General features: G+C 41.6%; 1 protein-coding gene across 12 annotated transcripts in view; it reads right to left on the bottom strand.

Moving 5' to 3' along the window:
* The window catches only part of CAST (calpastatin), a 112,022-nt gene that overhangs the window by 79,888 nt on the left and 16,498 nt on the right, over positions 1-15,636 (bottom strand). The gene's annotated exons all lie outside the window — the stretch shown is intronic.

Raw genomic sequence — 15,636 nt, 5'->3', positions numbered from 1 at the left:
GCTTGCTGTCCTCAGAGTTTCAGCCTTCTATATCCATGGCTGACTGCACCCAGAGCACTTCCGGAAGGTCACTGTAGTGCTCGCTTAGGCAGCACATATACTAAAACCAGAAGGTCACTGTAGTGACAGGCTGGACACATGCTCATGAACTGGGTATCCCAAAAGGCCTCAGCGGCATCTGCAGGAGTCCCAGGCTCCCAGGCATCACTTGCTGACTAAAGTCTTTCCCAAACATACATGCAGCGCCCTTGGCCAAGGAAAGAAAAAGTCTTGGATAAATGGGATAGAAATAAAAGAGGCTGTGAAAAAGCTAGAATCGTGACTGTGGTATAGGAGTTGGTGAAAGGAGGGGATGGCCTAAACCAAATCCCAATCATGAGTCTCTTTTCAAAATATAAAGTATACGAACAAATAGCTTCTGACAGCCATAGCGTATGCATGGATTTGGTGTAAGGGGGCGGACCTAAGAAATAAAGACAAGAATACAGCAATGGGGTCATTGATTTCAACCTCACTGAGCACTTCACAAAAACAAGATGATTTCCGAGAGTGATGCGTGCTGTCAAGGCAATGAAACAGGGTCATGGAACAGAGAGTGGCTGGCGGAGGCTAGCTCCAGATGGGGTACACAAAGAAACGACATTTGATGGAGACCCGACTACACATAACCCAATCGTGAAACTATGGGACGGGGGAGGGGAGGCATTCTAGATGGACAGACTCACATGCACAAAGGCCCTAAGGAAAACAGAAAAAAAGTTAGTGCAGGTGAAGCAGGGTGGGTCTGGGCATGTATGATAAGAGATGAAACAAGATGCTGGGTGAAGATATTTAAGCTAAAGGAATGCAAGGTTAGGAAGGCCCTAGAGTCGGGTATGTTTGAGATCATCGGTTTCCTCTAGATTGAGCTTGCTTCCTGATCTTCTCTGGTGACCATCTAGCCCTCATGAGTCCTCCCTGATCTCCAGCTGAAAATTCTCAAAGTCCCTGGGCTTCATGTCACTTTGTGTTAGTCATGCAGGCGTCTTTTTTACCCTCCTGCCCCCAGCCCCTTACCATCAGCAGTGGCCCCTAGATATCCTACTCTGGCCTGGGCACCAGCCCTAACTGGTCAGGTCTGCATATCCACTAATAGTGATAAGGCTGGATCCACCCTCAGAAAGAAGAGAATTCACCCAGTCACAGTAAGAAACTCTCACCACGGGGCGCCTGGGTGGCTCAGTGGGTTAAAGCCTCTGCCTTCGGCTCAGGTCATGATCCCAGGGTCCTGGGATCGAGCCCCGCATTGGGTTCTCTGCTCGGCGGGGAGCCTGCTTCCTCCTCTCTCTCTGCCTGCCCCTCTGCCTACTTGTGATCTCTGTCAAATAAATAAATAAAATCTGAAAAAAAAAAAAAAAAAAAAAAAAAGAAGCTCTCACCACAAGCTCATCTGGCTATGACTCTGCATTTCCCAACACACAGATTTACTCCAGTCTCTGAAAGATTAAGACATTAAATGAGGATGCCAAGACTATAATGACCCAAATTTTGAGTCACATTATTTTTTTTCATGTCCATAAATCCATAGACTAAAGGGCCATCAGGAAGATTTTTTCCTTGCCAACCAATCCCAGCCCTTGTGATGTTTACGAGCACTTCTTCGTTTAACTTAAGTTTTATAGAAATGAAGTGATCAGGAAGAGACTGCCCCTTATCCCTACCATCAGGTCACAGGCCTGGCTGAGTCATTCCCTCCTTGTAGTTGACGGAGCAGGCCGCAGGCCTCAGTCGGAATGACTGACAGATCTCCTGGGCAGTGGTGAGTGTCCATAGGTCATTTCCATGGACTAGGAATCCACATGTCCTTTAAGTAGCCTCTCCTACCTCTGAAAGTGGTTCAGAATCTGCCAGCCAAGAGACCCGCAAAAGAGGCATGCCATGCTTGAGTTCAGTGAATACACAGATTAGATCACTTCTAACGGCATGGGTAGAAAGGTAGGAAAAGGATGAATTATATACCGTTTTTCTACGTCTGCCATAGTTCATGATACAGATTTTTTATTAAATGAGTCAGAACTCAAGTCTCAAAAAACTGTTTCCAAAGCATTCACAATGTTCCAAGAGCCAGGCAAAGAGCGGCTGTGTCACCATCTCCCAGAATCTCAAGAAAGGCCCCGAGGGAAGCCTCATGCTGTCCTGAGACTTAATAACCACAAAGAAAGGTGTCAGCTTCCCTAGAGTAAAGGCTCTATCTTTTGATTTGCGTGACCATAACCCTGGCTCCACCAAATGCCCACTGAGACCATGGGCATGTGTAAGCACATTTCTTTTTTTTTTTTTTTTTTTTATTAACATATAATGTATTATTAGCCCCAGGGGTACAGGTCTGTGAATTGCCAGGTTTACACACTTCACAGCACTCACCATAGTGTATGCACATTTGTAAGCACTATTTTTCTCATCTGAAAAAATAACTGTACCCACACCTAAGACAGAAGATTGTGAGGATCAAAGGAGATGAGAAACGGCCCACAGGTTGCAAATCCCTGTTCTAGAGAGACCCAAAATTCTTGATCAAGTAGGAATGGAAGAGGCTGGTCTTTCCAACAGGAATCCCAATAGGCCTAGTTTTACCTCATGAGGAATCTTAGTGCCTGCTGAGAATTTTCCATGAGCTTTTAATTATATAATCAGGAAAAAAATATTTTCTTTCGTTAGAAAAAGATAATTTTTTTCTTAGGACTGGCCACGATTCTAATAATGGACACCAGTGAGTTATTTGGGAACAGTTTGATCCTCTTGAAGTTCGCTTTCAAGCTTTGTTAGTTTGCACGAAAGCAGCCTTCAAAATAGGACTAGTTTTTCTTTTTTCAATACAGAGATGATACCCTTCTGAGTACCCTACCGAGGGACACCGACTGGTGGGAACATGTCATACTCCTAGGCCCGTGTGTTCTCTGGGGATTACATGAAGGTATAAATGTGAGGCACCTGGCCCACAGCCAGACGTAGCATGATTACTCACTAAATGCTGGCTAAAGGGGGTCCCCAGGAGCTACTTATAGGGTGAATGCTGGAAACCCTCTCTCTCTTTTTTTTTTTTTTTTAATTTATTTGACAGAGAGAGATCACAGTAGACAGAGAGGCAGGCAGAGAGAGAGAGAGAGAAGCAGGCTCCCCGCTGAGCAGAGAGCCCGATGCGGGACTCGATCCCAGGACCTGAGCCGAAGGCAGCGGCTTAACCCACTGAGCCACCCAGGCGCCCCTGGAAACCCTCTCTCTTGAGTGAGGCCTGCTAGAGTCCCAGCAGCAGGTGCTGCGGGCCTGGCATCAGATGCCAAAGACGAGGTGGACAGCTGCTGGCATTGTCACACCGGTCCTGTGTGTGTATATGTGTGTGGGGGGGGGTGATGCAGGGTCAAAAAATTGGCAGGAACAGACATGACCTCAGTGTGTTTCCTGAGAGCTGCAAGGACCCTTTTGGGGCACCCAAAGGTGTCAGACGTCAAGATACTGCAGAGATGATTTCAATAGTTTTGTTGCACATTGAAATAGTGGCAGACTACCTGGGAAGCAGTACAACTCATTAGTACCTCAACAAATGAGTTAAGTCAGTGACCAGGCTTAAGAATGAGAAACACCTAACAATCCACTTTTAAAACTGTGCTCAAACACCTTCAGAGTAAAGGAAGGGACTTAAGTTTGTAAGCTGGGCCACATGCTCCTTTCAAGTCCAAGTTATACTTATGAAGTCTGTACATAAGGAAATGGGGTCTTAAAAATATAAGGAAATCAAGATCCCAAAAGGAGGATCCTTTTTTGTTCCTACCCTGAACAACTAAAGAACTCCCAGAGAATAATATGAAACAGTGGTTTCAGACATGGGACACCAGGCAGCACTGGATGTTCCCTGACCAGTAAACAAGTGAAGGCAACCCTAGGATGGCCCCAGCTTCCTGCCTGGAGAAGTTTCCAGGCTGCATGAACATGGAAAACATGGAACGTGGAGGAGGAACCCAGGCAGAAGCCATCGATCTCTATGGGTTGAAGAGGTAGAGCTGGTAGTTCCAAAGACCAAGGGGCCTTAGGGGGTTCACAGAGAAAGCACCAGAAAGAAGAGAGCAGCAAGAGAGAGAGCCCCAGGGGTCTGCATGCGTGTGTCTGGGAAGAAACCCCAAGCCTGGGTCAAGAACACCAGAAGGAGCAGAGGTATAACCCAGAGACCAGGAATAGAGTGTGCTTGCAGCAGTCAGAATCATCAGTAGAGTCCATAGAAGGATAAGTTAGTCCTGCTCTAAAGGCTGCTCGGGCCCAGCCACACAAAGCTTAAAAGCAAACCGCAAAGGATTCAACTATTTCCAGGTAACTTAACTGTGTCCCAGAACATAACTCAAGCAAACTTAAGGCAACAGGGCAACTAACAAACATCAACAAGATGAAATTCACATCTGTCTGACCTCTAATAAAAAATTATAAGGCATGCATAGAAGCAGAAACATAAAACTTTATTTTTCATAGGTAGGAAAATATAATGTTCAAAAAAGCGGGACTCCTGGGTGGCTCAGTTGGTTGGATGACTGCCTTCGGCTCAGGTCATGATCCTGGGAGTCCCGGGATCGAGTCCCGCATCGGGCTCCCAGCTCCATGGGGAGTCTGCTTCTCTCTCTGACCTTCTCCTCGCTCATGCTCTCTCTCACTGTCTCTCTCTCAAATAAATAAATAAAATCTTAAAAAAAAAAAAAAGCATAGTATCTTGATTGCAGTGCTGGCTACATAAATCTATACATGTAACAAAATGGCACAGAACTTACATACCTATGTTGTTCCAGTGTCAGTTTCCTAGTTTTGACAATGTACTATGATTACATAACATGTAACCAATGGGAAAACTGTCCAGGCGAACCTCTCCATACTATCTTTGCAACTTCCTGGGAATCTAAATATTTCAAGATTGGAAGCTTTTTCAAAAGTAAGTTAAGGAGAGACATAAAAGATATTTTCTTAAAAACCACTCAAATCAAACTTGTAAAGATAAAAAAAATGCAATATCTGAGATGAAAAATACACTGGGATGAAGAATTGATGAACTATTGCAAAAGAAAAGGTTAGAGAATGTGGATGCACAGCAACAGAAACTACCCAAAATGCAACAGCAAGTAAAGACCAGGGGATAGGGAACAGAGAGTCAGTGAGCTGTGGGACAACTTGAAGCAGCTAATATTGGTATAACTGCAGCCTCCAAAGACGAGGAAAGGCACAGAGACAACCCAAAATATATGAGGAAATAATGGCCAATACATTTCCACATTTGATGAACCCACCAATCCAAGAAGCTTGATAAATCCCAAGTAAGAGTGAGGGGTTGGGTATGAATAAAGGCACACGTTGGTTTTTAAAGGCCCATTCCTCAGAGATTTCCAGTAATGATAAAAGCTACCTATGTTGCAAGACCTCCGTGTCCTGCCCCTAGAGTTCCTGCCCTAGAGTTGGTCAGAGTTTCTGCAGCCACAAATTCAGTGATTCTCTTCTCCACCCACAGTGCAGGAAAATGGGGCATCTGCGTGGCTCAGCTGGTTAAGCATCTGCCCTCGGCTCAGGTCATGGTCTAGAGGTCCTGGGATGGAGCTCCACATGGGGCTCCCTGCACAGCGGGGAGTCTGCTTCTCCCTCTCCCTTGACCTCTGTCCTCAACTCATGCTCAATCGCTTTCTAATAAATAAATACATAAAATCTTTTTAAAAATGCAGGAAAATGGAGCTGGTCTACTTTTCTATCAAAATGGTAGCAAAGGGCACCTGGGTGGTTCAGTGGGTTAAAACCTCTGCCTTTGGCTTAGGCCATGATCCCAGGGTCCTGGGATCTAGCCCCACATCTGGCTCTCTGCTCAGCAGGGAGCCTGCTTCCCCCCGCCCCCCCCCACCTGCTTCCCCCCGTCCCCCCCCCACCTCTCTGCCTACTTGTGCTCTCTGTCTGTCAAATAAATAAATAAAATCTTAAAAAAAAAAATAAAAAGTGGTAGCAAATATTCCCTGAGGAGCCCCTAATTAGCAGGTTAGGGGATTCTCTAGCTTAAATGGTCTATAAGTAACAGATCAATATTTTATGTGACAAATTTTTGAGCCCACAGATACACAAGAACTTTTGCATTAAAAGAATATTGAAACCCTATCAAAACCACCATGAGATATGACCTCACACCAGTCAGAATGGCTAAAATTAACAAGTCAGGAAATGACAGATGCTGGCGAGGATGTGGAGAAAGGGGAACCCTCCTACACTGTTGGTGGGAATGCAAGCTGGTGCAACCACTATGGAAAACAGCATGGAGGTTCCTCAAAATGTTGAAAATAGAACTACCCTGTGACCCTGCAATTGCACTGCTGGGTATTTACCCTAAAGATACAAACGTAGTGATCCGAAGGGGCACGTGCACCCGAATGTTTATAGCAGCAATGTCTACAATAGCCAAACTATGGAAAGAACCTAGATGTCCATCTACAGACGAATGGATAAAGAAGATGTGGTATATATACACAATGGAATACTATGCAGCCATCAAAAGAAATGAAATCTTGCCATTTGCGACGACGTGGATGGAACTAGAGGGTATCATGCTTAGCGAAATCAGTCAATCGGAGAAAGACAACTATCATATGATCTCCCTGATATGAGGGAGAGGAGATGCAACATGGGGGGTTGAGGGTGTAGGAGAAGAGTAAATGAAACAAGATGGGATTGGGAGGGAGACAAACCATAAGTGACTCTTAATCTCACAAAACAAACTGAGGGTTGATGGGGGGAGGGGGTTGGGAGAGGGGGGTGGGGTTATGGATATTGGGGAGGGTAAGTGCTATGGTGAGTGCTGTGAAGTGTGTAAACCTGGCGATTCGCAGACCTGTACCCCTGGGGATAAAAATATATGTTTATAAAGCTGTAAAAAAAAAAAAAAAAAAGAAAGGATGAATACCCAAGTTTTGTAGCAACATGGACGGGACTGGAAGAGATTATGCTGAGTGAAATAAGTCAAGCAGAGAGAGTCAATTATCATATGGTTTCACTTATTTGTGGAGCATAACAAATAGCATGGAGGACAAGGGGAGATGGAGAGGAGAAGGGAGTTGAGGGAAATTGGAAGGGGAGGTGAACCATGAGAGACTATGGACTCTGAAAAACGATCTGAGAATTTTGAAGGGGTGGGGGGTGGGAGGTCGGGGGCACCAGGTGGTGGGTATTGTAGAGGGCACGGATTGCATGGAGCACTGGGTGTGGTGCAAAAATAATGAATACTGTTATGCTGAAAAAAAAAAACTAAAAAAAAAAAAAAGGGAAAAAAAAAAGAATATTGAAACCCTCAAAGGTTCAGTGTGGCTGCTGACATACTCAAATCATTTCTCAAGATATTTTTGAATATCTGTTCATTGAACTGTTTTCAGAAACTGCAACACATTATTCGATTATCCTAGATGCAAAACAAACATTTATCCTCTAAATGGAGACTTCAGTTTCTGAAACTCCCAAAAGTTCATCAGATTCACATGTGATAATTATGAGAAGGCTATTGAACTGGATGATACTATTGATTTTAGTGTGGGGGGGGAACCACTGAGGAAGAGATGAAATTCTTCTGTGCCCTGAATATAAAAGTGGAATTAGTTTCAGCACTGTTTGAACAATGGAAAACACCTTAACTATATAAATTTTCAGGTTACCACTGGATTTCATCTTATTGAATGAGGCCACCAATTTCTTCCATTTTTCATACCTCTTGCAAATGGATACTTCTTAAAATCACTGGAGGGAGGGTGAGGGGACAGGAAATGAAGGGTACACTTACCATGATGAGAACTGAATATACAGAATTGTTGAATCATATTGTCTGTCACCTGAAACTAGTAAAACACTGTATGCCAATTACACTTCAATAAAAAGATCAGTATAAGAAAGATGGGGGTCAGAGATTAAGTGATGGTTTTATTTCCTTTTTTAGCATTTTCTAATCAGGGCATTTTTAGATCAGTGGTTTCTTAGACTTGATGAAATGTACTAGTTCTCAGGATAAACACTCTCATTAAAATACCTGTTTTGACATTTTTGTTAGCAAATCAGTTCTATTACTTAATAGTTACCCTATAAAATGACAAGAAGTATTGTGTTTCCACATGAAAACACATGCTAAATTGGAAAACAGTATCTGGGAAATGACTGCCTTTCAAAAGGGTAGGCAGATTCCCCAACACTAGCAATTATAAAGCTTGACTTTTATCTACAAATGTTCCTTTATACCATGGTTGTAAATAGTGTACAAATAAGAACAGGTTGCCTTTATTACCAAAAGAAAGGTAGTATGCAATGCAATAAATGCAATGCAATAAACAGGATATGTTGGCCCCTGGGAAACACTGATAAAAAAGTCTTAAAGAATAAATCTTGGCATTAACTCCTTGCATAGAATTTCACTGACTGAATGAAATGCCTTGTGCATACCCTTCTTAATAACACACACTATAGTAGTTGCACTCACTGTGTTTGGCTATATTCTCATGAGTCAATACCCATTCATCATCTCCCAGTCAACTCAAGTCTTTCTAGTCCCAAGGGGGCTGCCCTGACAAGCAGCCAAATGCTATCCTTCTGACTCTGAATCTGCTGTGACTCAGTTTCCCTCCCTGTTGCACTTCATACCCCCCCAGAGAGGGAATGGCTGTCCCTATCTTTCTTACATTTCAGATTCCTGGGAACTGGAATAACTTACTCTTTTCTTTTTAAGAGATTTTATTTATTATTTATTTGACAGACAGAGATCGCAAGTAGGCAGAGAGGCAGGCGGGTGGTGAGGGGCGGGGGAAGCAGGCTCCCCACTGAGCAGAGAGCCCAATGCAGGGCTTGATCCCAGGACTCTGAGACCATGACCTGAGCCGAAGGCAGAGGCTTAACCCCCTGAGCCACCCAGGCGGCCCCAAAAACAACCTCTTAAAACCTTCCTAACATATACTAATTTACAAAGACAAAGTCAACAATGTACCATAGTGAAGAAGTTCCTCTTTTTCACCACTGGGTGTCCCCTGAACTTTATGTCTATAGCATTTGGGCAGTAATCACACCTAAGAAGTATCTCAGTGAGCTCCTCTCCTTCAGGCTGGTAGTAAGAACCTTCATTATCTTTTAAATGAATCATTTTAACATTTATTAGTCATTCAGCTTCCTATTCAGCTTTCATTATTCAATGAACTAGATGTCTGGTTTCAGATTTTACCGAGTCTATTCAGTGTTTTAAGAAAGCACACAAAAAAGTAAGTAACAAAATTATATTCAGTGAAGCAATTTTTATCCCAAGTACTGAGTGAAACCAAAATTGGAAGGTGAATATGAAAGCATTTTAGCCTTCAGTTTCCCATAAGATAAAATGTGTTTCTTCAAAACCGTATTTGCAGATTTCAGATTCCAGAGTGATATATTTCTGGAATGTACTGAAGTCCAAAAAATTCTGCTCCTTGAGCTCCAGTTAGACCACTCAGGAATCAGAGGCTTGATTCACAAAAGAAAGCCATGGGATGGGAACCCTGGTGTGAATAACCAAGCAGAAGACTGCAGTTCTAATGATTAAGATAAACATATCTTTAGAATTCACTCCTGAGTTCCTTCCAAATAAGGTCTTTCGCATCTGTTATTATTCGACTAACAAATGAATCCATTTACCCATACAATTGACAAACAATCCAAGAAATCTGTACCATGGGATGCGTCTTGGCCACACTTATCTCTTTTTGTATAAATAAACACTCATTCCAACTCCCTTTTCCCCCCTTTATCAGATGTTCATTACATAAAATGATGTACATTCAAGAGTCATCAGTGCAGAATCTCCACTTGCTCAGCACCCTCATAATCCTAACAGTAACAGCTCCAAAGGGGACAAAAGAAATCCCAATCCACAATCAAGAGCCCTTCCCGTAATTTGGCAATTACCAGCCTGGACCTTTCTTCCAGTCCTCCCATTGACAACACTGCAACGTACAGGTCTCTCTACCCTTTCAACGGCCTCTTCTTTGACTTGTTCACTGATTTCTCCTTCCCACCTCCCCCATATAGGCATTTATCAACATTTGCTTTTGCTTTCTCTCTTTGCTCTCTCTATGCTCTTTTCTTCAGTAATTTCAACCAAGAATGCTGGCAGTGAGGGTAAGAAAGGTAGATAGAATGGGAGCTTGAGCAATTTTAAAGGACATATTTTAAAACCGTTTATAATAAGGAAGACTGAACTAATATGTAGTCTGAAGAGGAGTTATTAAGCAAAGAGTAAAAGAAAGAAGGAAGAGCTGTAGGGACAAGGTCCTAGGAAAAGAAGGAAAAAAAGGGTTAGTACCTGCCTCTCCAACCAAATGCGCCCAAATAATCAATGACTCTTTGAAACTACAGCACTCTTAACTTGCTTCGGAGTCACGCCATCCCCAGAACATGGAGAGCAGACTTGGGCCAAGGGGCAGGGTGGGGAGATCCTCTTAAAAAGAAAGCAAAGAAAAAGAGAACGAGAACCAGGAAAGAAATGCTCACATGTACCAGGCACGGTGTTAAGCACTCCGTAAGAATTATCTCAGTGTTACTCAAAATGTGCTCAGAAGACCATTGACATAAGAACCATCTGGGGTAACTGGTAAAAACAAAACAAAACAAGAAGCAAAAAAAGACAACAAAAACCCTGATTCGTTGACGCTACCATAAACCTGTCAAATCAGCATCTCTGAGGATGGGGCCCAGGTGTCCAAATTTTTCACACTGTCTCTAAGTGATTGTTAGGTACGTTAATACCTGAGAACCACTGTGTTATTTCATGTAACGTCCTGGGAAATTAGGAATAGGGGAGTTTTTAATAATTTTCTATACTAACACAGTGCTCTATGCATTTGCTAGGCATTCTGTAATAATGTTGATTGAAACATACAAGACTTGGTGATGTCACCTTTCCATTAAGTTTTGCTTTCACTAAGGAACCGCTTTTATTTTATTTTTTTAAAGATTTTATTTATTTATTTGACAGAGAGAGACAGAGCAAGAGAGGGAACACAAGCAGAGGAAGTGGGAGAGGGAGAAGCAGGCCTCCTGCAGAGCAGGGAGCCCATGTGGGGCTCGATCCCAGGACTCCAGAATCATGACGCTCAACAACTGAGCCACCTAGGTGCCCCAAGAAACAGCTTTTAAAAGACTATAAAGAGCTATTATGCTCATTGTTGTATGATAAAATGTTGTTGACTTTATGATAAGAATCACACATTTATCAGTCCTCAGATGAAACAGCTATTTTGCTATGGGCATGATTTCAGGTTATTGTCCCTTTTTAACCAGTCATGCCATTATCTTTGAGAAGCTAATAAAATCCAAAGAGAATAATGAAAACAAATACATATTTTAAAACTGTGTATTTCAGGAATAATATTAAACAATCTGTCCATCAGGTTTCCAGGACTTATGATTTACTCTGAGGCCAGTAAATTTAACTTCCATTCAGTTCCTTTGCTCTTTGGTTAACATTTGATCCCAATTCCATAGACAGCTTTTCAGAGACAGTTCTGGTGGGATCTAAGGTCTTAGGTAATTAGGCTCATAAATTCAAAGTACAATAATGAAGGGGAAATTATGACTGTATGATATAATGTTGATATATTTATATGCTCACTGATAAAGGCAAAGTACTTATTGTTTTTATTAGCCATTTCCTATCCAATGATATAACAATTTTTATATCACAGACACTTAATTTAAAAGCACACTATTTTCATCATCTTTACTAAAGCTCTAGCCTTCACTTCTGATGAAACAATTCATTGAATGATGATGTGTAAGGTCTCTACTTTCTAGCTTTTGGCATATGTTTCTGGGTTTTACATGCAGTTTTGTGGTTTTTTGTTTTTTTTTTTTAAACAAAACAGCTACTGAGCTTAGTGAACTACCAAACTTCCTTTTTTAAATGGGAGAGACTCTGCAATATATAATCAACAAAAGAATTTGCATTCTGTCCCATCCCATGGCTAGAAATCAATAAGGGGCGGTCTTTTATGGCCATGCAAGCTAAACCAAAATAGGAACAATAATTAAATAAAACATTTCAGGAAGAAATTAATAGAGAAAAACAGATACATAGGCACATCCTGCCAATTTTTTAAATTGTAAGAACAGCAACAAAATCGCATATGCACCAAGACAGGAAAAACAGGGTTTATAAAAATAAAACTAGGCTGCCCTAGACATTTTATTTACAACTCTAAAGCCAGAAAAATCAGAGAACAACAGATATGGAATTTTGAGGGACCAGAACTGCTAGCCAAGGATGTTGTACAATTTTGTATTTATCTCTTGTGTGACGTCAGCACCAAAGCATGCTTAGATCCACACAGACTCAGAAAACACCATTCATGCTCCCTCCCTGAAAAAATTCTGTTAAAAAATATTCTAGTCAATGAAGAAATAAATCAAAATTTAGAACTAAAAAAAGGGGAGGGGGTAGAAAATGAGGAAACTGCAGTCCAAAAGAATCTCTGGTGCCTCCCTTAGTTTGACCTGCCACATAGGCAGGCGGCTGGATTCTGGGCTGGCTCCTGGTATGGGTGTCCAGGAGAGCCCAACGGGACTGCCTTTGGGGCACATCTCTGGCTTTGCCTCTTCCTGGGCACTGGGACATGAGCTTACACAGCCACAGTCAACTTACCCACAACTACTATGGCCTCTGTTGTCACGACCCATAATCCCTTAAAATGATGTATGCTGTACTAATCTTCCAGAATTTTCTACAAAGAGCTACACCACTTGCTTGTGGGAACACTGTCCCAGGAGACTTTTTGAAGTATGTGTTTCTCCATCAAAAACACAGCAACAAAATAAAAACCAGATTAAATGCCACACTAAATGCCAAGATGCCTGAATAAAGATTTTCTTAAGTCACCCACAATGATAACTCTTTTTTCTTAATGATAACTCTTTTTAATTGGAAAGACTGATCTTTCACAAAGCACATTGTTTTTTTCTAGACCCTCCTAATGACATTTCTTTGTTATCTCAGCTTTAACATAATATATACACAGAAAAAAAATGTAGGGAAATACACCAAGACAGAAGTAGTGGCCATCTCTGTAAGTGCTAGAATTCCAGATGATGGTATTTTTTTAAGTCTTCAGTATTTTCTCAATTTTCTTCAGTGATTGTGTTTTAGCTGTATAAAGAGTTGCTAAAATCAGGGGCTCCTGGGTGGCTCAGTCAGTTAAGCACCAGACACTTGATTTTGGCTCAGGTCATGATCTCAGGGTCATGAGATGGAGTCCCACATTGGGCTCCAAACTGGGCATGGAGCCTGCTTAAGATTCTCTCTCTCCCCATCCCTCTGTCCCTCCCCATTGCTCGTTCTCTCTCTCTCTCTCTAAAAAAAAAAAAAAAAAAAAAAAAAGTTGCTATAATCAGTATATATATTAAGTATGAACATATGATATTATCATATTAATTTAAGAATACACAAAAAATTTCATAGCAATAGTTACAACCAAGTGGTAGATTAGGTAATACTGCTTTTCATAAGTACATATTGCTTTTGTGATTAAAAAAAAAAGACTAATTGGGGAGCACCTGCATAGCTCAGTCTGTTAAGCCTCTGACTCTTGCTTTCTGCTCAGGTCATGATTCATGGGTCCTGGGATCAAGCCCTGAGTTGGGCTCTGCACTCAGAGGGGATTCTGCCTGGAGATTCCTTCCCTCTGCCCTTCCCACCCTGCTCATGTTCTTTCTCTCCCTCTCTCTCAAATAAATAAATAAATCTTTAAAAAATAATAAAAAAGACTAATTCTATAAAGAGAAACAGTATAAAAAATGTTGGAGTCATTCAATACTTCATGCATATTAGAAGAAGGAAAGGTAAATACTGAAGAAAAGAATGCTACCAATGCTGTTATTGGTGGTGAAGAAAATCTGCTCCTTATCTTTTCCTCTAAGGTGCAATTTCTATTGTCTTGTATTTATAGCTCCTTTTCTGTGCCCCTAAAAACATATGTTATTCAGTTTGAGTTCTTATAATTGGCTCTGTAAAATTATGCCCATCTTACACTTTAAATTCCATTCCTCAGGCTTTCACTGAAATATGTTTCTAAAATGCTCACAGTCCCCCAGCGTGGCCAGATGTGTTAGTCAAATACTTTAAGTAGATATGACTGCAGGTTTGGAAAGGCTTCTCTGCTCCGGTGTCTTTAAAGGAGGTGGTGTTCAATGTTTCCATTTTTCTTTTTCCTGCTCTAGTCATTGTATCTTTGGCTTGTTAGTCAATGCAACTTTTCATTTTATAATTCCTGTACATCGGAGGACAAAGCCAATTCACAATGATTGGTACAAACAAATAAGCGAATTCGTTCCCCTAGACACTTTCTCTAGTCATTCCTCAAGCATTTGTATTGCAAATGCAACATGACAAATGGTTATTTTGGTTGCAAGATTCCGTTAAAGTTGCTGCCAACTTCTTAGGATCATCCTAGGATCATTAGTGCATAGGGGTCAAACACCAAACAAGTAACAACTATTTACAATTTCTGGAGACAAAGAGCTCTCATCTTCACCCAGCTGTGTTTACATATTACAATATAATAGTGGTTCTTACCTTACCCTAATCATTTTTTCTCCTGGTTATATCTTCCTGAAGTCCTCCTATGTATCTTTTCTCTTGAGCTTCCAAATAAAATGCAGCAGAATAATAAAGGGAGAAAGAAAAGAAATACCAAGAAGTAGCCCAGAGCCTAGAAAGCCCATTTTCAAACTGACTTTGCTTCAAAGGCCTGGGTTTGTTTGTGGAAACGGAACCCACATGTTTGCATACTATGCTATTCAAATGCTAGTTAAACTTTGGAAGTATATATTAGTCTGCAAATGGATTGCCAAAACCCAAATGAAGCTTCTGGATCTCATTTCTTGTTCAAGAGAGCAGTAGGTAATGAAATATTTGGGAGAAGGGGTTAGTTTCAGGAAATCTCTCGGTAATTTTGAGAAGGAAAGAAGATGGTAACCAATTGTAGTTGATAGATGGGGCAGATAACAAACCCAAATTACACATGATTTTATAACTGTGCACACAAAGGCTAAAATAATTTCTGATGCAAGATGGTTTCGTCCAATTCTCTCCAGGGCCACAGTATCTCACCAAGGACTAATTTGTATGTGACATAAAGAATGAAAGATTCCGGGCACCTGGGTGGCTCAGTGGATTAAAGCCTCTGCCTTTGGCTCAGGTCATGATCCCAGGGTGCTAGGATCTAGCCCCACATCGGACTCTCTGCTCAGCAGGGAGCTTGCTTCCCCCTCCCTCTCTGCCTGCCTCTTTGTCTACTTGTGATCTCTGTCTGTCAAATAAATAAATAAAATCTTTAAAAAAAAAAAAAAAGAATAAGAGATTCCCTGGAGACAGACTACACTAGAAATATGCCTTGACTACCAAGTCCTCCCACCTGCAGGTCTGTCTACCCCATCAGATGAACACGGACTGAATCTGGGGAGAGGACGAACAATCTTCAGTCTCAAACTGTATTCAATCTCTGCAGTGATTTATGCCACAGGAGTGGGGAAAATCTTCTGTCCCCTCTTCACTTCTGCTGGCTGGGACAGAGGAAAACAGACCAATCTGTCCTGGCTTGGCAC

This window comes from Lutra lutra, chromosome 5 (genome assembly GCF_902655055.1).
Source record: "Lutra lutra chromosome 5, mLutLut1.2, whole genome shotgun sequence".
NCBI lineage: Eukaryota > Metazoa > Chordata > Mammalia > Carnivora > Mustelidae > Lutra > Lutra lutra.
Note: the sequence above shows the minus strand (reverse complement) of the source record. Positions and strands in the feature narration are given on the sequence as shown.